This window comes from Schistocerca americana, chromosome 8 (assembly GCF_021461395.2).
Source record: "Schistocerca americana isolate TAMUIC-IGC-003095 chromosome 8, iqSchAmer2.1, whole genome shotgun sequence".
NCBI classification, from domain to species: Eukaryota; Metazoa; Arthropoda; class Insecta; order Orthoptera; family Acrididae; genus Schistocerca; species Schistocerca americana.
The window spans coordinates 316,417,868-316,445,180 of record NC_060126.1 but is presented as its reverse complement, the minus strand read 5'-3'; positions in this window follow the sequence as shown (position 1 = coordinate 316,445,180).

The window sequence follows — 27,313 nt, the reverse complement described above, 5'->3', positions numbered from 1 at the left end:
TAATAAGAGGCGTTACAGTGTGTGTGTGTGTGTGTGTGTGTGTGTGTGTGTGTGTGTGTATGTGTGTGCGAGCGCGCGCGCGCGAGCATGCATGCGTACTCCATGCCTACTCCTAATCCAATGCATCTTACTCCTAACCTAAAGGGCCGATTTCAACTACAAATGGTATACATACTACTTATTATCTGGGAAGAAGCACTGTGTGGTAACAGCCATCTAGCGCCCATATCGATGCAAATGGGACAGAAAAGGGTTGATGTCTAGGCTGCCCTGTATAATTGTTGTATCATTCAGGCAGTATGAGAGTGAGTTCCATGGGGTATACATGCTCCTGGGCACAGCTGAGCAGACTGTGAGAGGAGGAGGAGATGGATAGTGAGGAGGAGGAAGATGAGATGGACACAGAGAAGGAGGAGGAGGAATTGATGGACAGACAGAGAGGACGGAGGAAGGGATGGACAGAAGCGGAGTGCAAGATGGTCAAATATATGGTGGAGAGAGGGAGGATGGGGAGGAAGGTTACGAGACTGGTGGAAGATGGAGAGGGGTAGTAGCCTGATGGAGAGGAGGAGGTGGACAGAGAGAGGGGGAGAACGAGATGGTCAGAGAGAGTGGAGGAGATGGATGGAGAGAGATGGAAGAGGAAATGGACAGAAAGAGGGGTCAGGAGTATATGGACAGTGGTAGCGGGAGGAGGAAATGGACAGGGTAGGAGAAATGGATAGAGATAAGGCGAGGGGGAGACATACGCGGTGCGTCTAAAAAGTTCGGTGAATGCTATCAGACAACAAACAAAACAAGAGATGCAAACTAATGTTCTTTACTGCCCTTCAGAATAGTCTGCACCCGCTACAACACACTTTTGACAACTTTCGTACAGCTTCTTTATCAGCAAAGGCCTCCTGTGGAATCGATCGCAGAACGGCTGTCAAACTATCTTTAATGGCATTCACGTCCTCACAACGTTCACCTTTCATGACCGTCTTCAGGCGGGGAAAGAGGGAGAAGTCCACAGGAGCCAGATCAGGGGAGTATGGAGGGCGTTCAAGAACAGTTACAATCTTCTGCGCCTAGAACTGGCGCACACGGATCGCGCAGTGTGTAGGCGCATTGTCGTGGAGCAGCATCCATTTTCCAGTCCTGCGCAACTCCGGTCGAACCCGCCGATACGCTGTACCAATCAGTTCGAAACGGGCTGGTAAAATACAGCATTAATGGTTTGACCTACAGGAACAAATTCTTTGTGGATGATGCCGTTGTTGTCAAAGAAGGTGATCAACAGCGTTCTCACCTTGGATTTTTGGAGACGGCTTTTTTTGGTCGCGGGGAAGACGGTGAACACCATGACATCGATTGCCTGGTTGCACCAGGTCTCTTCTCCCGTGACGATGGTGTTCAGAAGCAATGGATCCTGGTCACACATGGAAATGAAATCACGAGAAGTTTCCATCCGTTTTGCTTTCTGTTAGTCAGTGAGCTTGTGCGGCACAAGTCGGGAGCAGACCTTCCGCTTACCCAAACTATCGCGGACAATGGTGTGCACCGTATCCTTGCTAATTCCCGATTCCTCTGCAATCAATCTGAGAGTCCGTCGCCGATTTTGTGCCAGCAATTGTCGCACTTTATCGATCTTTCCTGAGTTTCTCCTTGTCGATGGCCTACCTGAACCTCAGTTGTTTCCTTCCCTTCAGCGAAGCGTTTAAATCATACTTAAGCACGTTTTCTGATCGCAGCTTCCCTCCCGTACACCTGCATCAACATTACATGTGTCTCCGTTGCAGTCTTGCCCAATTTGTAGCAAAACTTTATATTTACACGTTGCTCCATTGCCCTGTGACTACGTTCAACTGGTCACAGTGTGTTTACACAGCCAGTCACAGGCAGTGAGGCAGTGCATGTCGTGTATCGATCCTCCTCAAGTCTCTGAAGACCAATGCACGCACACATGCGCCAAGTTGGCGTTCAGATATGACACCATTCACCGAAGTTTTTAGATACACCACCTACAGAAAGAGGCAGAAGGAAGAGGTTGATAAAGAGAGGAGGAAGATGAGATGGACATAGAGAGGGTAAGGATGGCATGGATTACGGGGCGGAGATGGACAGGAAGATGGGGAAAGGATAAAATGGAAACAGAGAGGGAGAAGAAGGAGATGTGTGCAGTACACGGTTATGTGCTCTGGGCCTCTGCGGGCGAAACGCCAGGTGAGAGACTAGTACTTTGCAATAAAATGAGGCGAACTGAAATTCTCACACAAGTGGCGCTGCAAGAGGGAGTGTCCTCTCGTCAAGTCTAAACGCCATGTGAAAGGAAACTATGTTCAAAACGGGGCCCTGTTAAACGAAAAGTGATTTTTCGTTTTACAGGAAAATTCGGGCGAAGGGCGCAGACTACTGGCTATATAAGGCAGGCGTCCAAAGGGAGAGGGAAATCATAGGACTATCTATAACAATTTGGCAAGAAATTAAATCACGCCTTCTGCAGGAATGGTAGGGTTCCCGGGACACAGCGACAGCAGGAAGACGTGTTTACAATTTCCTTGCAAATACGAAGGTATGGGTTACTTCAAGATACTGGGTTCCACCAAAGCGTATCATCCACTACTTGACTGGACACGGACCAAACTGAAATGAATAAACCGAAGACTTACCAGTTCATGTCAGTGTGGTTATGGAGGAACACCTGATCAAGTGCAACAGTCAGTAGTGATAGATTCTGATGGGATTTTCTTCGAGGATAAAATATCCTGTGTAGTACTGAGAGGAGAAAGTCGTGAAACGAACTGAAGGAAATGACAAATAATGTCTCTTTGAAGAAATTAGAAACGTATCATGAGGAGAGAGGAGTTGGAGCAGACACAGCAGAAAACCAGATAATCGCCTTGCAGGCGCCGGTGAACGCAACACAAACAACAGTGTCGGAAGATGAAAAGGCAACGCCGACGGTGTAAAACTGGGGAACACTAATCAGACGAGGATGCTGCATGAGGACTTCCGGGAACAAGGTTTTTTTGACCGGCTGAACGAGGAACTCTTACGGAGCTATGATTCTAGGGTCCCTAAGCGAAATCGACAGGTACGTTCGTAAACGCATTGCGGAGAACCTTAACGAAGAGGACATACCAGCCACGTACCCGGTCAGATTTAGCACATTAATCCATTTGCATACGACTGTCTGCCTCCAGGATTCCTATTTCCTAGTATCGGAGACCAATACACCTGCAGAATAGGGCACACTTGCATTAAACAATTAAACATTAAAAAGGTGTTAGTTGTTTAGTAGTGGCACTGTTACCTTTTTTTATCTCTTAATTTTTCGCAATCATATTTTCTTAGATCGTCAACCTACAATGTATTTTAAACACCGGAAACACCTCAAATACTGAAATTCTCTGGGCCCAAGAGGATAGTTTCCTGACAACCAGAAAGGAAGAGGTGTAGATAATATACAGAGAAAGCAGGAAACATACAAAAAGTAATATTAGAAAAATACAGTCTGCAGTAGGGTACAGACAGAAGTTTATTCTAAGCTACACACCATACTTGTATGCCTTGTAAAATAAAGTACGGAAATAACAAACTTAGTTAAAAATAAAAAGACAGATGAGTGGTACTTCCATCAGAACAAGAGCAGTCTGTATATTCTGATCGTTTTCTCTCCTGGGTAGATTTGTAAAAGCGCCTGAAGAGCAATGGTTCGATACACGAAGAAATTATTTAGTGGGGACGCCCTGAAGACATACGAGGGGAAACGATTGAGTCGCTAAGGGAGTTATCTTGTTTTGGCCATCGGTGTATCAGCGATAAAATTGTAGTCCTCGTCTAAAGTATTATAAGACATATTTCAAAGTACCCTGTGAAGAACTTTCTTTTATAAAATTAATGAAAAGTAAAACAATTAAGGATCCCGTAAGGAGGAGGATCCCTTAAGAAGCAGAGGTAGTGATATACTCAAAGTTTAGTATAAAATATTAGCACCCGATACTCACGGCTCTGAAGACAGCTACTTTCAGGCTCCCAAAGAGCCACAATAATCGCAGGAGGTTGCTGAAAAGCTGGTCCTTCTGTGGGTCATAATGATATGGCAGGCAGATGTCTGGCTTAACGTGTGCTTGTCGCACCACGACGTGTCACACTCTGATGTGAAGTGGCGGTTCACCAACCTCACGCAGAGGATTGTAGAGGGTTTGCTCCGAAATGCCCCTGTTGTCCTCCTTATTCCTTTGTCGTTCAGTGCTTCCATTACCATCAAGAATGATTCTCTGGCGGACTCATACGCCACGCATGAACAATTAGTTTGGGGTTCCATTTACCTGAGGCAGATAAGCTGTTTCTGCTTTCTCCTTGCCGCAATGTATATTAAAATATGCGCTTTTTGGGACCTAAATCTGAAGTTTCCCAGATCTGGGTGCTACGAAAGTTTCTGATCGAAAATGAAGACCAACTACCTCACTGAAAGTTTGAAATTTAAAAAATTATGAAACATGTTGGCAATTTAAAACTATATGCCAGGACGGGACCCAATCCCTATCCTTCGCCTTTCACAGGTAGTACCCTGACCAACTATTCAGATACAACTTATGTCTCTGCTATACAGCTTCAATTCTGACTCTGCCTCGTCCCACATTCCACAGAAGTCCTTGCAGGATTACTCCTCCTGAAAGAAAGGTATAGCGGAGAAATGACTTGAACATAGCCAAAATGTAAGCATGCATATTTCAGTACGCAGTCTTAAAGTATCTGAACTTCCTTTTTGTCCACTACAACAGGCCAGAAGGAAATTGGAAACTGGCTCACGACATGGAATCATTAACCATTTTTTCTCAAGTCGCTGGACTCCCATTTGGCAGGATCGAATTTCAAACATCGTTCGCATATCCCGGATTTGGGTTTTCTGTCGGTCGATTATGGCTAAATCCGTTGTGGTTGTTTGAAAAGGATACTGGATATTACCTCCCTCATTTCGTAACGAAAGTGTGAGCCTTCTGTAAGGATCTCGTCATTGACGGCATATTAAACCCTAACCTTCCATTCTTTTACAACAGTTGAATTATAACCGAAAGATAGACCTGAGAGGCAAACGCAGTACAGGTAGCACTCGCTGATAAATCCAAGGAGAATAAAAGAGCGGTGATCAGCGATTCAACAAGTGGTCATCTGAGTGGTCATAGATGTGTGACAGTGTTGTGGCCGCGGCCCACAAGCAACAACACCATTCCCAGGTCTCGGAGGTGAGGAAACAGAGTTACTCACAGACGAGAAGATGCAACTCACTGGTAACGACTGTTACCACGATTTGTCAACCCAGCTAGAGCCGTCCATCCCGACAGATTGGTGAACCAGATTCAGTAATCAGGACGTTAATATACCAGCCGTATAGGATAACATAACAAGCATTGCTCTGTTTCCCCACTCATATGATGACCCTTGATGTAATTGCCTGAGACAATAGCTTCTGAACCGGCATGCAACAGGCGGAGAACAAATTGTTGCGTTTTTGGATAACGATTTAAAATATGAAAATTTTGTTTGCTTACATTTCTATGTAAGGAACTTACCAGCCGTCGCCAGATAATGGGAGGAGCCAGCAGGAGAAAATATCGGTTAAAGAACGTCGCAGACTCATAAAAAGTAATATCGGCCCTCAGACTAAGATGGGTTCGACATGGGTTCTATTTCTGATATTAAAGTATGTGCTTCTAGACCATTTTACCGTGGGAAATTCAAATATGTAAACAAAATATCGTTGTCAGGGATACTTTTTATGTAATATGTATATATATGTATATTCACAATTCATGGCAAACACAGAGACGTTGTAGAGAAAAACGGGTATGTTACCGCATCCAGTAGCGATAGAACGTGATAATTTCTTGTGCAACAGCAGGTGGGAAGAATCAGACATCATTAGGTTCTCCCCCGCCACACCTATGCCATTAAGACCACCTTAAACATCTCATTAACTCGAACGGTGACAGCCGGTCGCTGCCTCGGCAGTAAAGCTTCACGCCTCCTAGGGGCAGGTGCATCGAGTTTACAACAGTGGTGTTAGCCGCAATTTGTGTCAGTCTTAACGAGTGGGTGTTTTGGCTGACAAGTAACTGTCTGTCATATTTCCGAGCACGGTTGAATTTTTTAGTTCCTGTGTGTAAACTGATTGAGCCTGGTGCTGAAGGTAAAACGACTGCTTGTTTTCACACATCAGCGTTCCTCTAGTTCCCTACTATTAATTTAATACAGGTGTATCACCAAAGTGGTATTTTTAAATTTGCAGAAATGCCACGTCGTCGTGGATGTCGATATAAGCCGGACAACGTCTGCTACATCTGTGGGAAGTTCATTTTTGACAGAAATAGGAAGAAAATATCTTCAGTCATAAAGAAAGCATACAAACATTACTTTGGAGTAGAGGTAGGAGACCAAGATAAAGAATGGGCACCACATTTCTGTTGTGCTACATGTTACTGTAAACTAATTCAGTGGTGGAAAGGTAAAGAGAATGTGGCGTTGTTTGCTGTTCCCATGGTGTGGAGGGAGCCTAAGGACCATGTTACTGATTGTTATTTCTGTCTATCAAAAATTCAGGGTTTTACGATTGTTATTTCCGTCTAACAAAAATTCAGGGTTTTACAAACAAAAAGTCAAAGAAGCACATTGTTTACCCAGATCTGCCTTCAGCGAGAATGCCAGTGCAGCATTCCGACAATCTTCCAGTACCTTCAAGAGCTCGAGGTATAATTCCGAATGACAGTGAAATAAGTAGTACTGAAGAAATCACAGATGATGATTCTTTATATCACTGCACAAGTGAATCATCGCCACATTTGTTAACACAGGCAGATTTAAATGATTTAGTACGTGATCTACGACTAAGTAAACAAATGCGCAACTGCTTGGTTCAAGATTACAAGAGTATAATCGACTGCACCAAAGTACTAAAATCAGTGTGTTCAGGCACAGAGAACGTGCCTTTATTTCTTATTTTTCAACTGACGAAGCACTGACATTTTGCAATGACGTTGCTGGCCTGATGAAAGTGCTGAACTTCACTTATATTTCACAGGAATGGAGACTTTTCATAGATGCATCGAAAACAAGTCTGAAGGGTATTTTGCTCCATAACGGAAATAAAATACCCTCTGTTCCAGTAGCTTATGCTAGTTTGACAAAAGAAAATTACGAATTCGTACAAAGGATGCTAAATTCATTAAAATACAATGAACACAAATGGAAAATATGTGCAGATTTCAAGGTAATTGCTATGGTATTGGGAATGCAACAAGGGTACACTAAGTATGCCTGTTTCCTTTGCGAGTGGGATAGTCGAGACCGAAATTCTCACTACGTGAAAAAGAAATGGCCTAGGCGAAGATGGAAAGTTGGCGAAAAGAATGTACAACGTGAAAGTCTGGTAGCTCCTGAATATATACTACTTCCACCGCTTCACATCAAACTTGGCCTGATGAAACAATTCGTGAAGGCCATGAATCCAACAGGCTGTCGGTTTGCATATCTAGCTACCAAATTCCCCCGTCTTTCAGCTGCAAAAATAAAGGAAGGTGTACTTGTGGACCCACAAATCAGGGAGCTGCAGAAAGATGCAAATTTTGAAGCATGTTTAACTGATAAAGAAAAAACCGCATGGGACTGTTTCAAGATGGTGTCGGAAAACTTCCTCGGAAGAAGAAGAACTACTAACTACAAAGCAATGGTGAAGGATATGATCAAAGCATATGATGGACTCTCATCTGGACTACTTCACAGAGAGTTGTAGTGACGTATCGGATGAACATGGGGAAAGATTCCATAAAGACATTTCTACCATAGAAAGGCGCTATGAAGGGAAGTGGGTACCTTCTATGTTAGCAGATTATTGCTGGAATATCATTCGAGAGAAGAAAGATTCACAATACAAGAGAAAAAAGTGATGTGCATTACAAGGCAGTGGCTCATTGTTTGACAATTTTCTGTAATTTCTCATGTCAAATAAATGCTTCAAAGTGTATACACAAAGGCTACTGTGTTATATGTTAGATCCCACCCTCCATTAATGTGATGAACATATAACATCATAAAGATGCGCATTTGTTTGTCGAATTTCACCTCACGTTTGCTGCACTATATCAGAAAGTGAAAAGAGAAATAAAATTGCGATTACTCATAAACTATCCCTGACAGAAAAAAACCAAAAACAGTTTTCAATTCAGCACTCAAAATACAACTAGGATCACAATATTTTTTATCAGAAATAGAAGAAAAGGTTTTTTTTGTAGAACAGTGATATGATCATTAATAGTAGACAGCATCTCTGAAAAATACAGTTTTCCGAAATTCCTCCATAAAAAAGGACGAAGTTAGTATTCCAGATTTCAAAAGAAGAACTCCTGTCAACGTAGGTAACTTAGGAGTAGACATACTCGATGTAGCAAAGCAGCTTACATTACTTAAAAATGGCGAACCCTCTGGTCCAGATATTACACCAGTTAGTTTTCCTTCAGAGTACTTAACAATTATACATAACCGCTCTCTCGACAGAAGATCTTTACCGAACAGTGGAAAGTTGCTCAGGTCACACCAGTACTCAAGAAAGGAAGTAGGAGTAATCCAACGAATTATAGACTCATATCACTGACACTGATTTGCATTATCATTTTAAAACATACAACTTTTTCGAAAATTACGAATTACCTAGAGGAAAACGATTTGTTTACAGACAGCACGCATTCAGAAAATATCGTTCTTGTGAAACACAACTAACTCTCTATTCTCACAAAGCTATGAGTGCTATCGACAGGGGATCTCATAAGGGAGGTGGTTTGTGTTTTACGTCTCGTCGACAACGAGATCATCAGAGACGGAACACAAGCTCGGATTAGCGAAAGGTGGGGAAGGAAATCGGCAGTGCCCTTTCAAACGAACCATCTTGGCATTATCCTGAAGCGATTTGGGGAAATCACGGAAAACCTAAATCAAGATGGCTGGACACGTGTTTGAAGCGTTGTCCTCTCGGATGCTCTGGGGATCTCCAGTCAGTTCTAAATTTCTAGATTTCCAAAAGGCTTTTGATACTGTTCCTCACAATAGGCTTATACTGAAGTTGCATGCCTATGGAGTACCGTTTCAGTTGTACTACTGGATTCGTGGTTTCCTGTCGGAAAAAAATCAGAATTAGTAGTAATTCACAGAAAGTCTTCGAGAAAAACAGAAGTGATATCTGGCGTTTACCAAGAAAGTGTAGATTCTAATAAAGATACACGATTTAGAATACAATCAGAGCAGCGCTTTTACATTGTAATGAGGAGGCACTGAACACAATTGGGGAGATGAGAAATTTGTGGTACAATGTGACTAAAAGAAGGGATCGGTTGATAGGATGCTTTCTGAGATATCAAGGGATCACCAGTATGGTACTGCTGGGGACTGTGGGGCTTAAAAGTCCTAAAGGGAGACCGAGAGATGAATACAGTAAGCAGAATCAGAAGGATATAGGTTGTTTTAGTCATTCGGAGATGAAGACGCTTGCACAGGATGGTACAGCTTGGAGAGCTGCATCCACTCTTCAAACTCGAGGCCGCAACAACAACAGCAACAACAACAACAAACGGTCGTGTATTATGGGCGCGAAGCTGGCACGCGATAGCATTCCAGATGTGCTGCATTGGGTTCAGATCCATTCCCATGTTCCTCAATCCACTGCAGCACGCTTCTGAAATGGACAGTTGTCCCACTGGAAGATGACATCGCTGCCACAAAAGACCTCAAGCAAGGGATGCAGGTTAGCCATAATAATATTTATATAGTCCACTGCTGTCAAGGTGCCTTAGATTACTACTACAGGTCTCCGGGAAGCCCAGGTGAATGTCCCTCATAGTACGAGGTGCATTCAAGTTGTAAGGCCTCCGATTTTTTTTCTAATTAAATACTCACCCGAAATCGATGAAACTGGCGTTACTTCTCGACGTAATCGCCCTGCAGACGTACACATTTTTCACAATGCTGACGCCATGATTCCATGGCAGCGGCGAAGGCTTCTTTAGGAGTCTGTTTTGACCACTGGAAAATCGCTGAGGCAATAGCAGCACGACTGGTGAATGTGCGGTCACGGACAGTGTCTTTCATTGTTGGAAAAAGCCGAAAGTCACTAGGAGCCAGGTCAGGTGAGTAGGGAGCATGAGAAATCACTTCAAAGTTGTTATCACGAAGAAACTGTTGCGTAACGTTAGCTCGATGTGCGGGTGCGTTGTCTTGGTGAAACAGCACACGCGCAGCCCTTCCCGGACGTTTTTGTTGCAGTGCAGGAAGGAATTTGTTCTTCAAAGCATTTTCTTAGGATGCACCTGTTACCGTAGTGTCCTTTGGAACGCAATGGGTAAGGATTACGCGCTCGCTGTCCCAGAACATGGACATCATCATTTTTTCAGCACTGGCGGTTACCCGTAATTTTTTTGTGGTGGTGAATCTGTGTGCTTCCATTGAGCTGACTGGCGCTTTGTTTCTGGATTGAAAAATGGCATCCACGTCTCATCCATTGTCACAACCGACGAAAAGAAAGTCCCATTCATGCTGTCGTTGCGCGTCAACATTGCTTGGGAACATGCCACACGGGCAGCCATGTGGTCGTCCGTCAGCATTCGTGGCACCCACCTGGATGACACTTTTCGCATTTTCAGGTCGTCATGCAGGATTGTGTGCACAGAACCCACAGAAATGCCAACTCTGGAGGCGATCTGTTCAACAGTCATTCGGCGATCCCCCAAAACAATTCTCTCCACTTTCTCGATCATGTCGTCAGACCGGCTTGTGCGAGCCTGAGGTTGTTTCGGTTTGTCGTCACACGATGTTCTGCCTTCATTAAACTGTCGCACCCACGAACGCACTTTCGACACATCCATAACTCCATCACCACATGTCTCCTTCAACTGTCGATGAATTTCAATTGGTTTCACACCACGCAAATTCAGGAAACGAATGATTGCACGTTGTTCAATTAAGGAAAACGTCGGCATTTTAAGTATTTAAAACAGTTCTCATTCTCGCAGCTGGCGGTAAAATTCCAACTGCCATACGGTGCGGCCATCTCTGGGACGTATTGACAATGAACGCGGCATCATTTTAAAACAACGTGCATGTTTCCATCTCTTTCCAGTCTGGAGAAAAAAAATCGGAGGCCTTAGAACTTGAATGCACCTCGTACTGCACTGCCCCCACCGTCCAGTCCGGCGTCCGTGGTGCGGAGCATTTTTCGACGAGCCGTTAGCTTGCATGGTGCATATGGACGCCACCACCGGCCTGGTGAAACAAGAAACGAGACACACCCAACCAGGTAAAACGTTTCCATTGATCCAAAATCCAAGTTCGATGATCCCTTGCCCACTACAGACGTACCTGATGATGTTGTTTGGCCAACATGGCAAGACATAGGAGACGTCTACTGGGAATCCCCAATTTCAAAAATGTGCGCAGATTGGTATGCTCCGAAACGTGCCTGCGGCAGCATTGTACTCTGTCGTCGAATCCTCCACAGATCACTGCGTACTGTGCTTAACAGAGCAGGCAAGCCTCCAACTTCCACATTCTGTGACAGGACTTGGACGGGAAGCACCCTGTCAACTATTCGTGGTTCCATCATCCTGTGACTACTTGCCATACATGCTCACGACAGACGTGGACGAGCAGCCTACCAGATCGGCCATTTCTGAGATGTAGGTTCTGAAGCACTGGGACATAGGAATCCATCCTTGTCAAATATGCTTGTAACAGTGGATTTTCCATTTTGCGGTGCAAATCTGCTACTTCTCCTACCTCGTATGTGTCCGCAAAGCCACCAAGTGGCATTCAGCCCAGCAGTGTAGGTCTTAGTGTTGCCTCATGTCTTCCTACATTTTTGTGGAACACAGACTGATCCCCTCTGCCCCATGACGTGTTCGATCAGTCTTTCCATTCCACTGTAAATACACCATCCAGTCACACTAATGTAACTACCCGTTAAAAGCCTGAATAAAGTCTTAAGCAGCGCAGATTGCTGCGAGATGTGCAGGAAGACAGTTTACGAGTGTCTGGCCGGCTGGAGTGGCCGAGCGGTTCTAGGCGCTACAGTCTGGAGCCGCGCGACCGCTACGGTAGCAGGTAAGAATCCTGCCCCGGGCATGGCTGTGTGTGATGTCCTTAGGTTAGTTAGGTTTAAGTAGTTGTAAGTTCTAGGGGACTGATGACCACAGATGTTAAGTCCCATAGTGCTCAGAGTCATTTCAATCATTTATGAGTGTCTGCAAGGTAACAAAAGGAATATGGAGCCATGCAAGCTCCAGTGCCGTGGTCAACTATGTTACGTCTCTCGGTTGAGGATCCATAGCGCAAACAGCCTGATCGAGGTGGTCGATTGTTTTTAAATCCGGTGAGTTTATTGGCCAAGAGAGTACAGTAAACGGATAGGGCTGCTCTCTGAACCAGGCACGTACTTTGTAAGCTGTTTGACATTTTCATCGCAGGTACACGCCCTTTTGCCGAGGAAAAACAGACTGCTTGTAGGAGTGAAATGGTCCCCAAGGAACTCAAATGGGAACCCGTGGAGGAAGGCGACGTTCTTTTCGAGAAACCCAATTGAGAAAATTTAGAGAACCGGCATTTGAAGCTGACTGTCCAACGATTCTACTGCCGCCGACTTACATTGCGCGTAAGGACCATGAAGATAAGACAGGAGAAATTACGGTTCAAACATAGGCGCACAAACAGCCGTTTTTCCCTCGCTCCATTTGCGGTTGGAACAGGAGGGGAAATGACAAGTAGTGGCACAGGGTACCCTCCGTCACGCAAAGTATGGTGACTTGCGGAGTATCTATGTAGATGTATACGTAGAAGTGGATGTAGAAGGATAGATGCATATTTCTGTTGATCCATTGAGCCTTCCAGAACGACAAGCTCACCCAGGAAACGACACGAAAACACTCCCAGACCATAACGCTCCCTCCTTGTTGCGGGGTAAAGCTCTCTCCTGGTTGGAGGGTGTGGGTATTGGCTTTCTGACATTTCACACCATACACGCCAACGACCATCTTCTCGATGGAACACGAAACGTGATTCGTCTGAAAAGGCCACCTGTTAAAAGTTTGTGGACATTCAGATCCGGTACTGGAGCGCAAATTTCAGCCTTCGCCACCGATGATCAGCAGTCAGCGCGGGTGCATGACCCAGGCGCCTGCTGCGGAGGCTCATATCCAGCAAGGTTCGCCGAACGGTCGTAGAGGACACACTGTCGGTAGACCATTAGATCACGTGGACCGTCAGTCTCTTAGCCGGTGCACGTCTTGTAGTATCTTGTCCCGCAAGGAAGCAAGGGAGAGGACATTGTTATGGGTGGCCGGTATCCTCTTTCTATAACACAAATGCACACGCGTATCAATACGGTACTTTATTTATGTGAACTTGAAGTATTTGCTTATATTGAATAGAGTCCATTTGTTGTTTTATAAGCTCATCAGTAATAGTCCTCTTGCAGATAATATCGGTAATATTACTACAGTCACAATTCTGGTTGCTATGTAGTGTCGTAGCCTGTGACATAAACTTCGAAGATATTGACAGACGCCAAACTAGAGTTTGTCAGTGACAGTGAATGAGCAAGTGAGGCGGCGTAAATACTTGTTGTCGGGAGGGCGTTAGTGGCGTGTTGCTTGCTGGTGTGTCTCTGGCATCTCTCGTGACAGGTGTGCTTGATCCAACATCTAAAATGGATCTTCGCGCTACATCTTTGCTGACCAGTGTGCTGGGGACAGCTTACACGTCTGTACTCCGGTACACATCTCTGTAACCGTCGCCTATAGCCAGTGGTGCGCCAGAGCTGTCTCAGAGCAGTTTCGGATGCCACCACTTTACCATCCATTCTCTACTTTAAACACAGTTTACAAAAAAAATGTTCAAATGTGTGTGAAATCTTATGGGACTTAACTGCTAAGGTCATCAGTCCCTAAGCTTACACACTACTTAACCTAAATTATCCTAAGGACAAACATAAACACCCATGCCCGAGGGAGGACTCGAACCTCCGCCGGGACCAGCTGCACAGTCCATGACTGCAGCGCCCCTGCCGCTCGGCTATTTCCGCGCGGCCACAGTTTACAAACATGGACGTTTCGGAAATGCTTCCACCCTTGGCTTGAAAGCCAATGATCATGCCCTTTTGGATGTCAGGTTAATCGCTCCGTTTCCGCATTACGACAACGAATGCTGTTCATGTCCTCCCGACACACTATATATACCCTCCACTGCTAGTGCTGCCGCCTGTCGTCTGTGAGTGATTACTTCATATTGACGTCCGACATAGGCGGTGCTCATGTTAATGTGACTGGACTGTCAATTTTGTATCAGTATTATCCACTCAACATCCTGAAATCCTTTATTATTGTCATATCCCAATTGGATCTGCATAGAAGCCTAAGAGATTTACATCTACCTGTGACTATTTCAACAGTTTTCTCGATGCATATTAGTTATGTTGCAAGAAGTGGAATTTTTCGTTTGATGGCGATGGCTCGTTGCTTGGAATAACACATTTCTAAGTCCTAGGGGTAAGACGCAGCAGCACCTGCGGTCTGTAATTCATCACGGCACATATTCAGTGGCGGAGCTCTATTACCAATATATTGCGAGAACACGCAGCGCAGCACCGCGCATGTTTTATTCAGCAGTGTCGCAATAAATCAGGCGTGATCGAGCAGGCTTGCGCAGCCTCTTTCTAAAATTCAGCCTCGACAGCTAAGCCGGTTGGCAGAACAAAACGTAAAAGTCAGAGCGCGGGCAGGGCCCGAGACACTGCACTGGCGGATGGCAAAAATGTCCGACCATCTGCCACGCTGACAGCTCATAGGCCGAGCACGGCTATGTCCACAGCGTAAATCACCATCGCCTAGTCGATATTTGATTGATGGGCCTGGCGACTGCGTCGTTTCCTGTTGATGAAAATTAATTTCAGTTTAAAGTGCACAGCAAACAAACGGCAATTTATTACCGGGGAGAGTTAATTTTACGACAGGCGGCTCGGTATGTAATTTTCCGCACCGGCAATAGCTGGGGCCGCTCTGTCTAGCCACGGACAAAAGTACCTGCTGCAGCCACGATCGCTGGAGCGTGACTTACACTAATTCCCTGCCCGAATCGTTTTAATTGAGACAGCCAACAGATTTACCGGCCACTTTAAGCGACATTAATTATTACCATTTTTAAGTGCTGAATACTGATTAGCGCCTGGAAAAGCCGCGTCCGTACTACAGGCGGACAGGCGCGAGTCGTGGACTGAATCGCAAGTGAGAGAGAGCGTCTGCCTATCTGGAGGAGCTGAACGGCTGGCTTTCTTCACGTCAGACGCCTCCCACGTGTGCCCAGCGAAAGAACTTAGCATTCACCGTGAAAAAGTTGTTACGAAAATGTCAGGAGGTCTCAGGTGCCTCAGGACGTAATTAAAAGTCAGGTGCCCATTCGGTAATCTTACGAACTTGTCATTTGACATGTGGCCTGTGCAGTAAGTTAAGGGCGAAATCCAAATGTCTACTGCTTTTAGTTATTTTCCTACCTTTGAAATTCAACCTCGATGGCTAAGTTGGATGGAAGAACAAAATGGAAAAGTCAAAGCGGAGTAGCGGTCAATATACTACATAGCCGACATTCTCAACCATCGGCAAGAATTAAGAATTCATGTAGGTAACTGCTTATAGCCGTGCGATGTTTATAGAAAAGCCTTTTCCTTTGACAATCAGTTGTGTAAATTATATTTCTTCCACCCGTATCGGTTGTTTCAAGCACAGTCAACCGGAAAAAAGAATTTTAAGACCTGTCGCTGAAAATACGTATAGGCCTATGTCGCAGAAGACACTTTCACATACCAAATGTCGAAATGGCAAAAAGTAAAACTCAACACAATCACATTTTGACAAATTCTTAAAAAGCTTAGATAAATTACAAAGGCACTTCTAACAGTTAACAGGGGACTCTTTTTAAGAGCTTGTCAAAATCTGATTATTTGCAGCTTACTTTTTTCCATTTATACATTTGGTATATGAAAGAGTCTTCTATGAGAAATATTCATTTTTAAACCAATATGTGTTACAATTTTTTTCCTTGTTGATGATGATTGAAACAATCAAAACCGATCGAATTCATGTAATTTACACAATGGCAAGAACTTTATGTTAGTGGCATCGAGTGATTGGTTGCTTGCTCCACAAAGAATATATAGTGCATTTCGTTACGATTTTTATTGTGCGGTATTAAAAACGGCTGTCACTGTTATTGTTAATTGCCGGTTTGATCTTTCCATCATGACTGCAGAACGACTATGCCTTATGCTTATTAGTCGTCATCGTCAAAATTATCTTCTAATTCTGTCACACATGAAAGATATGAGGACGCTTTCAAAATAATACAAGTACTGATATTTATCAAACAGTAATCTCGACGGTCAATAAATTATTTCACGCAAAAGAAGATGACCATGATTTTTCTTCAAGGCGTGTTCTACATTCTCATAAAATTTGGTGCATTTATCTTACAAAGTCAATAAATGTCTTACATTTTTCATGTGCGTCTATGGATAAATATTGGCTGGTTACGTATGTGTGCTTAATATTCAATGTCCTACGGTTAGGATAAAGTGGACTTAATATTCTGTCCGATACTGCAGTAAAACACATCCATACGCCTGCACACAACAGTCTAGAACTTCTGTAGAGTGGGGGGATTGTCAGGTAGATACACTATGGTGAATCAATCTGTGGCTCTGCGGACCAGTGGTGAGGTACGGAACATGTGCGACAGACCCGAGCTCTAGCCTCCAACTGGCACTGATTTTACCATCTCAGATATCGAGGTATGGCAATCTACGAGTCTCAAATTGTCAGTCGGCCACTGTATTTCTCCCCCATTTCAAACTCCAGTGACGTCTTTTTAACACACGTTTAAGCTGCAATAAATCCACACATATTACAAAAATGTGTGTGTGTTCCACATGTCCTCCTAAAACACTGGGGCGATTTCAACCAATCTTGGAACAAATCCTTTATTGTCAGAAAATAATCGTTGTGGAGGTAAGAACCACTAACCTAACGCAGTTCAGGGATAAGACGTCATAAAAAATGAGAAGGGTGAAAAACTGCCGCTTCATACATGACGTTTACATGTATTACTTCTGCGATACCAACTGCCTCCATTATATATAGTAAGACGTGCACTGGTTTCTCCAGTAGTGATTCTCCAGCGGAAAGATGTTCCTACTCATTGGTAATTCATCGTTTTATAGCTTTATAACGTTATGTATTTTCTTTAATGTATGTAGACCTCTAAAGCTTTGTATACGACTTGTAGGTCTGAAGATGACCACAGTAGTAGTCGAAACCGGTCACCGTAATAAATAAATCGTGAGCAAGACTGTTTTTAATAGTAAATCCTTTACTAATTGTTAAATTATGTACAGATTTAATAACATCGGCGATAGGTTGAATGGCTGTCTCAGGCTCTTCTCAACCATGGCTTCCTTTTCATGTCCTTCGACTCTTATTACTGCCGTCTGGTTTATGTACAAGTTTGAAATAGTCTTTCGCTCTCCTTATTTTACTCCTGCTACTTCATAAGTTCAAGGAGAGTACTCCAGTCAACATCATCAAAAGCTTTCTCTAAGTCCACGAATGTTATAAAAATACGTTTGCCTTCCTTAACTTATCTTCTAGGATGAGTCATAAGGTCAGTATTGCGTCACATCTCCCTACATTTCTCCCGAATCCACAATGATCATCCTCCAGGTCGGCTTCGAGCAGTTTTTCCATTCGTGTTAGTAGTTTGCAACCATGAATAACTAAACTGGTAGATTACTGAACTATCACATATGCAGCTAAATGCACCTACAGAAGTATATTATGGTACCACACATTGCTCAGGAGATATGAAGTCCTAAACACAGATATGTGAAAAATTTCCGTATCATGCATGAAGTTTTAATATATTTATTCTTTACTACACGCATACAGTCGAGGCAAATCAATAAGAAAATCTCTGACACCTGGAAGTGCTTTTGATAGCTTTCAACTGCGAAGCGCAAACGGCTGTAGGCGAAAACTGTAACCCTCTATAGAGCTATGAACAGGCGCTGCCATAGAGATGTTTACAAAATCGCGTTGTAGAGATACGAAGCTACTACGCCCAGCGTACAGAAATTGTCCGGTATCGTGTTTCTTAATTTGGATGCTGCACTACACAATATATTTGTGTGTGGAATAATCGGGTCTACTGCCCGATGTTTGTGTCGCTCTGGCACAATATATTTGTACATTATGCCTATTTCTTTGTACGTCTGTTTTATAGTCTCAAAGCTGTTTTCATGAATAGATGGAAATTAAATTTTTTTGATATTTCACTACAAACACAGTTCATTTTTTGTTTTCGTTTCTAAAAGAAAACTGGTAGAAAGAATATCCAGGTAATACCGGGATTATCAGCTAGACATTTATTATTCGATCGGTGTTTGCGACAAGCTAATCGTCAGGACTCTTACAGTGGCACGAATTGAATGTAAGTTGGCATTGTGGATAGTGGCAAGCAACTGTCAGTATTAGTTTTGTCAGAGTTAAAACTTGAAAAATGTAACCATGTTTGTTAAACTCACTGTGTAGAACCGAAAACTCTTGCGATACTAAGTGTAAGACAACTATACTAAATGCATCAGTCCTGGTGTTCAGCGGTGTATGTTGCCACAGGTCTCGTCGTTTATCGACTATGTGGAAACTTCGGCGCGTCTTGCATTCCAAACGTCCATAGACATCCTTCCGAACTACTTGTTGGCAAACGCTGCTGAGCACATGAGTTTAGCAAGTAATGCCTTATCCACTGCCTAAAGGTTCTTTCCAAGATGAATCTAAAACTCAGGGGTGTACAACAGATTAACTGTCAGTGGACATGCTGGATAGCTCAACTGACACGGGAAATATCCGCGAAAGAAAGCTGGGACAACCGACTTGTCTCGAAAACCAATTGGCCAGTCGTTTGTTTTTCGATCAGTCGTTTTTTTTCTTCAATCGAATGAAACAACCGAATAAAACCAGTCTCAGTGGCCATGTCAACTATATCAGCGTTTCTAACTCGCACCCCGGTTACGGGTGGTTTCAATCAGTGTGAGAAAGCCGACTGAAGCAAGTCTCTGACAGTGACGTCAGTTATATGAATGTTGTCACTCATTCGCCGGATTTCAGTGATTTCACTTACATAAGTATTTAGCCTTTTCGGTTATACATGACCCATGACCAGGAATTCCAGCTTTTTTAGATGCAAGTAACGTATCTTATTTCAAGGGGACGCGAATAAAAAGCATAGTTATAAAAATGAAGTATTTTCCAAATTTATATATGTTTGTACTTAAATATGGTTTTTCGTACTTCTAGCACTAAATATGGATAATTGGTTGGATATCAAACGTTAATGGTTGGTGCTATGTTTAAATAAATATGCAATTATTTTTTATTTAAATGTGTTTAAGCTCTGTCTGTCTCTTCCCTCTGATTTTCACCCATCACCAATAATTTTCTTCCAATAAATGCGGATGTGACGTGAACAGAAAGTATGGAAGTTACAATTTCTTTGACTGTTTGGTGACTTAATTACAATCTTTCTAACTGTCACTTATTGGCAACATTTTTTGTGAGAAATATTTGTATCATTTTGCTAATTTTATTTAAATTTCTTTAATTAAGAGTACGAATCAAGTTTGCAGATACTATACATCTCATTAAATTTATCTTGAGGATCTCTATCCAGTCTATGATTTCTTCCCTTCCCACGCCGCGGAGTATTTCGACATTTTGATCCAGATACACAAACTTCACTATTAAGTAAACGGCTATCATAACCATGGACGAAAAAGTTGACTGAAAGCTATTTATTGGCACTCAATAAAAAGCAAATATCGGAACGACAATAACAGTGATGCTAGGCATAACAGAGTGCAGTCAATAATATTGATTTAACAGTGCCAAATGGATCGAATATTTTGCTCATAACTGATTGTGCCGGGGATCAGGAGACGCCAGTATGGTCCTTCGCAGCGGGCCAGAGGGTGCGAACGTGGTTTCAGACTGTTTACAGAGACGAATAGAGATAGGTTTAACTGTGACATTGAGGTACCGATATGCGAATGTAAATAGTATTTCTTCATGACCGTGAAGTACTACACCTGCAACTTTTCAAATGCTGCAAAAAGTAAACAGATTTGAATGCATGAGTATGATTTGTACATACGAAGCCGACAACGTAATTTTCTGCAGTAAATATTTACCTTACACACAAATAATTGTCTAAACAAGTGCTGTCACAATAAGAATTTCACTACCTGCTACAGCTGCTGAGAACTGGTTCCACTACGACCGAGTCATGACTTAATTAATAAATTATAAGATTTCAAAGGTATTTCTTGTGTCGCCTAGCTCATTTGATCCAGCTATACTCATTTACTTATATTGTAGTTAATGAGTCAACAAATAACTAAAATTCGTAATTTTTCTTGGAGTAGGAATTGTTATGCAGTGGTGTGTGGTCAGTGTCTAAACTACAATTAATGTGCCCAAATCAGTTCAAGCAAATCCTTTTGTTCATTCATGTTCCCCTCCCAAGATATGTTCCTCAAAACAAGGTGGTAGCTAGCACTGGCCTTCTACACTTCGAGCACTTACTATTATTTACATTACGTTAGTGTAGATCAGTAGCAAGACTTGCAGGAAGTTAAGACTTTCGGTATCAGTTTATGCTCCACTATCTGCAACTTTCCCATTCTCGTAAACTGAAAGACGAAGCTAGGTTCCACACGATCGGTGCTTCATTGTACGTTACGCCGGAAAGCGATCTGCGAGCAAATATAGAGAAGTGTGGGGGGAAGCTGTCTGGTTATAAGCAGGGTAGACGGGGAGAGACGTTTTCCATTTCGCCAGTTCTTATGTGGCGTTGCTGTGGTCAGCAATGATTGAAACTATATCGCCACTGAAGTGTGTCTAAAGAGTTGCCAATTTGCAGAAATTTCAAAACCTTATTTCGTCAATATAAAACTGTACGGAATTTATTTTCGCAAAAAGTTGTGACCGATGTAGGAATGTGTATAATAAAACTTTACGTTCGGTTGGTAATAACAGCGAAGTTATGCGCCCTTAAACCTTACAACAACAAATATTTACGTCTGTGAGTGATGTAATTAGTTTAAATGAGAATATTGTGCTCAACTGCGTCAATTTTGATCATCAAAACTGATACTGACTAGAAACTTGTATTCCGCCTGTCTTCAAGGGATGCTTTTTTTCTGTCATCATAGTAAGATGTGTGTGTCGTGGCTCAGTATTTCCTCGGCCAGAATACAATAATCACAGGTTGATCCGTAGTTCTGCGCTAACTGAGGGGGGAGCGCACGTGCGTTTGTTGTAGCAATACGTAGTCTATTTCCGTTCTCCACTTCTACTAAACCGCTTTGTACTGAATATGCACAGACAATCAGTGTCACAGGTGTTAGATGGAATCCAGAAAGGTATAATGTTAGTCAGTAAGGATCAAGTTGACCTTCTTCATTCTTCAATGTTATCACTGACGCTGCTGCAGTCTCGTTAGACATTGCAACATGTACTAATAAAAATAACTACACTTGAGAGAAAAAGATAATGTCAGTGTCACAAAACCTCAATGAGCAGTCGAAGCCCTCCAGCCCATAACAGGGTCGTCTTACGTTACCATGCACACAGAATCTGTCTTCATTCTTACATAATAGATTTCAGTTCTGAAAAAAAAAACACTGCATATATGATTGTAACTAATGTTTCACCATTCGTAAAAATTCTGTTGATCATAAGGTCCATAGTTATATCAGTCTTAACAGATACTTCCGTAGCTTTTTGACGGAATAACTTCGTAATTATAAACGAAAAGCCTCACATTGCCGATTTCGTTATATACGTCTGTTTTCCGCCAGTTTCAAAAGCGGGAACGACCTATATGGTTTTCGAATCAAGTGGGACGTTCGATAAAACGTCGTCAGAAGGTTATCCACATCTTCCACATAATGATAAAAAGTGTCCTTCGATTTTCCATTGAAGTCTATGTCTTTGTTGTTTTTTCACACAAACATTTTTATGGGAAGTTTTTCGGGGTAACTTTGTAACCTTTAATTTCGGTGTCAGTATGATCAATGAGCGGTTGGAAGTAAGATTTCTTTCCGGTGATCGACGTGCTTCAGAACAAAAGTCTAAGTACTTTGCGACAGCCGGCCGGGGTGGCCGACCGGTTCCAGGCGCTACAGTCTGGAACTGCGCGACCGCTACGGTCGCAGGTTCGAATCCTGCTGCCTCGGGCATGTATGTGTGTCATGTCCTTAGGTTAGTTAGGTTTAAGTAGTTCTAAGTTCTAGGGGACTGATGACCACAGATGTTAAGTCCCATAGTGCTCAGAGCCATTTGAAACATTTTTTGAACTTTTCGACAGTTCGTCAGGTAGTATTTTGCCTTCATATTAACTGAATGCTTGTCGTTAAGTGTCGCTACACTCACTTTGACATTGCCCATGTAATCTGTCAGCAAGACTGTACAATGGTGTTGTCCCAGTTTTCGTATTAGCTTCCTAACTTCGCTACTGAACCACGGAAAGTAGTACCCACCTCCCTCTATACAAGCTGCACTAGCACACACAAATCAGAGACGTGCCTTACATTATTATTGACCTGCTGTTATTGACTCCCTGCGTTTTCCTCTCCACAGTTGCTTTCTGAAAGCTTGAAAATTTGTGGATCTGCTGAGTGTTATTCATTTCTTCTTATCTTGAAACTTGCAATGAAAAACTTTTTTTTTTTTCAAGAACGTTGGTATTGTCTATCCAGTGCGGCAGAACCAGATGATATGGAAACGCAACCTGAGGATTACCTTTTTGGGCTGAGGGAAAGTAGATTTACGTAGTGTGCCAGACTTCATAAACAAAGACCAGTCCCTTTCGATGTCGGAACAACAGATGTAGTGACAATGAATCATAATTTGTCCGATCTTCTTCCGACCATTTCCTGACAATTATTCTTTCCGTTGCCTCTGTTCGTATTCTTTAAGTGCACCCAGAATACTTAGCTGCATAACTGTATGCGAATGGAACGGACAGCTTTGTAGCATTTTACATTTTGTGCTGACTGGACCACGAAGTAACAACTGTTTCGTCCTCAAAGATAAACAGTTTCTCATTCATTGGAATTGTTTTCATATTCATAAGCAGTTGCTTTACACTGCTTCCTGCCCACAACTGTAACGCTCAAAAACGGTCCTCGAAGTAGTTGCCTTATTCACGTAGTAACAAAGTGTTTTCCTCGTGTTATGGTCGTTTGCAAACGTGGCCCGTATTCCTCCTCATGAACGGAACGTCGCCGTATGCTCCTCCTTTTCTTTCTATTTTACGTCCATAATTTTGCTACTGAAGATGCACTGCACCACCAGGACTCGAAACGACTACTTCCGGGATAACCGCCATGGCATTAACGTGTTACCTTTGTCCCCCAGTCTGATCAGCGCTGTATATATAAATACAGATGCGAGTGATCTGACAGATACATAAACAGCTTTGGTCTGTGAAATTCAGTGCTGCATTCGTGGTGTTCTTTCCAAGGGAAACCCATCCCCTCCTTCTGTCGTTCTGATAGGACTGAACACTGTTACAAGAACTGAAATGCAACGAGGCGCTGCCACGTCCACAGTGTTGGAGAGGACGCTGATACCACCTGACACCCGATGCATAAATTAGATCAAGATCGAGTAGATCGCTCCAGAGTGCTGGTCGTGTTGCGTTATGACACCGCTAACCAGTCACGGACATCCAATAAATTTGTTTTATGACTTAACTCCAGCGTCAGAAAAATATCTTGATGTAGCATCAGCTCTCCATAATCTCGTTTTTGAATTATACATTTTCTCCATCTTGTTCGTGTTCATTGTTTGACGGCCATTTGTTTATTTCTTACTTTTAAAGATTCTATCGTGACCATTTAACATCGCACGGGAAAAATATTGGCAGCTGTCCGTGATAGTCCTTGAAAGGATATAGTACGAGTCGTGAGTTTTAATTTCATACAGAACGAGTTCTAATCTCATTCATTACTGTAGCACAAATACTGAAGTCGTTCTGATTCCTGAGCAAATGACTTGCTCACCACGACTAAATGTCCCTCGTTCACAGTCTACATACATGCTTGTAAGCAACACAGTATGGAGCACGGCAAAGTAATTTAATACTGCATTGATTAGTCTACATTACTCTTGCATCCTCAGAAAATGCGTAGATAAAATTCTGCCTCTCGTCTTTAAATGAGTCCAGGTATCATATGTTTTATTATAACCATCTCTGCGGCCGAGAAAGGTGGCATCACGGTGAGACAATGAACTCCCATCCAAGAACACTGAGGTTCAGATCGATATCCGGCCATCCACATTTAGCTTTTCAGTTATTTTCCTGAGCAATTCCAGGGTGGCTTCTTCTAAAAGGACACGGCTGACTTTCTTCACCGTCCTTGTTCAATCTTATGTTGCATTTCGCCCGCAGTGAGCCCATCGTACAACTCGTAGACACTCCTATCTTTACACGATACACAGGGTGTTACGTTTCACGAGGCGATTGAAACATGCTCGAAAGAAAAGCTGCCTATAGGCAAAGTTGTTCGTGTCCGAGTGAAGCCTGAGCGGATTCCGTCTCTCTCCACCTAGATGGTACTTTTGCGACAGCAATCTAACACCGACTTTAATTTATCAAATGTTAATCCTCATTTTCACTTTATGCACGTTTTTCTACTCCCTACATATGTTATTTTTTGTGCCAGAAACATTTTTTTTTTCATTAATGCTGTCTTCCAGTGTAATTAGAAGAAAATTAGGTACACTTAGAATATAAATTAACGATCACCTCTTTGTTTTAAATCATTTCTCGAAACGTAACAAATGTCACTAAGCCGTTTCTTCCGTTCTTGATGTTTGAAACTGCTAAGCGTGCGGAAACAACTACTTTTCGCTCAAACTAAAAACAACAGCGTAGACAGTAATATTCGATTCAACGTGAACCACAAGACTGTGGAGTATTAAAAATTTTATATTACAACTTATTCAGGTGTTACGACAATGCTACTTGATGAAGTCTGGAGATACGTACAAAATACTGACAGTTGGGTCGCGCATAGGTCTCCGAATCTGGTCGGTTCGAGACAAACTTGCCCAGAAACGTCCAAAGGGACTTATTCAGACATTTATCATCCTCTCATAAGACACATATTACCGTTTCGCCTATCGCCTAGTGTCACCTTGAACCCTCACACGAAGATATTTCACAAATATTGCTGGCATTGGTACCCTACCGCCGATACTAAGTTCAAACAAGCAGATTTTCATTCGTTTATATACACTGTGTCCCATAAGTTTATAAACGATGAGCAAATAGCAGATAATTATTCCGTCCATAAAGGAAGGTGTCATGAGGACTGCGACTGATAACTGAATATAAATAAAACTGTTTTCTGCGTCAGACAATTGTTTATTACGCCACTACGGTCCTCATCACCGTTTTCAAGACGTTTTGTGTTGAATGTGAGAAGGGCTCGACTTTCTTTGATAGTGATGATATTTGTAACTTTGTCTGGTGTTGCTTCTTTCTCCAGCAGACTTTTAATATTTTCTGCTATAACAATTTTTTATGTTCTTATGTAACTTGCAGTATGTGTTGCATGTTTAGTACCTGTTATTAATATTACTTTCCTATTTCTTGCATTAAGGAATTCAGTGTTATATTTCAAGCCCTTATTGAGTAAATTACGTTCTTCGTCACTCAACTTAATTTCTATCGAGTGTATTGCTGTACTGTGGAATTTATGCTGTTCCCTTAAATCGCTATTTAAGTTGTTTAATGCGAAACGCACGTTTTTCATGAGGTTGGGTAGCTGTACTTGTGCCTATATAGGACACTGATCTACTCTTTGTTGACATTGTCGTTGATTTTGCGCCGCACACGTCGTTGTTGTTGTTGTCTTCAGTCCTGAGACTGGTTTGATGCAGCTCTCCATGCTACTCTATCCTGTGCAATCTGCTTCATCTCCCAGGAGTTACTGCAACCTACATCCTCCTGAATCTGCTTAGAGTATTCATCTCTTGCTCTCCCTCTACGATTTTTACCCTCCACGCTGCCCTGCAATGCTAAATTTGTGATCCCTTGATGCCTCAGAACATCTCCTACCAACCGGTCCCTTCTTCTAGTCAAGTTGTGCCACAAACTCCTCTTCTCCCCAATTCTATTCAATACCTCCTCATTAGTTATATGATCTACCCATCTAATCTTCAGCATTCTTCTGTAGCACCACATTTCAAAAGCTTCTATTCTCTTCTTGTCCAAACTATTTACCGTCCATGTTTCACTTCCATACATGGCTACACTCCATACAAATACTTTCAGAAATAACTTCCTGACACTTAAATCTATACTCGATGTTAACAAATTTCTCTTCTTCAGAAACGCTTTCCTTGCCATTGCCAGTCTACATTTTATATCCTCTCTACTTCGACCATCATCAGTTATTTTGCACCCCAAATAGCAAAACTCCTTTACTACTTAAAGTGTCTCATTTCCTAATCTAATTCCCTCAGCATCACCCGACTTAATTCGACTACATTCCATGATCCTCGTTTTGCTTTTGTTGATGTTCATCTTATATCCTCCTTTCAAAACACTGTCCATTCCGTTCAACTGCTCTTCCAAGTCCCTTGCTGTCTCTGACAGAATTACAATGTCATCGGCCAACCTCAACGTTTTTATTTCTTTTCCATGGACTTTAATACCTACACCGAATTTTTCTTTTTTTTCCTTTACTGCTTGCTCAATATACAGATTAAATAACATCGGGGACAGGCTACAACCCTCTCTCACTCCCTTCCCAACCGCTGCTTCCCTTTCATGCCCCTCGACTCTTATAACTGCCATCTAGTTTCTGTACAAATTGTAAATAGCCTTTCGCTCCCAGTATTTTACCTCTGCCACCTTTAGAATTTGAAAGAGAGTATTCCAGTCAACATTGTCAAAAGCTTTCTCTAAGTCTACAAATGCTAGAAATGTAGGTTTGCCTTTCCTTAATCTATTTTCCAAGATAAATCGTAGGGTCAGTATTGCCTCACGTGTTCCAATATTTCTGCGGAATCAGACTGATCTTCGCCGAGGTCGGCTTCTACCAGTTTGTCCATTCGTCTGCAAAGAATTCGCGTTAGTATTTTGCAGCCGTGATTCATTAAACTGATAGTTCGGTCAT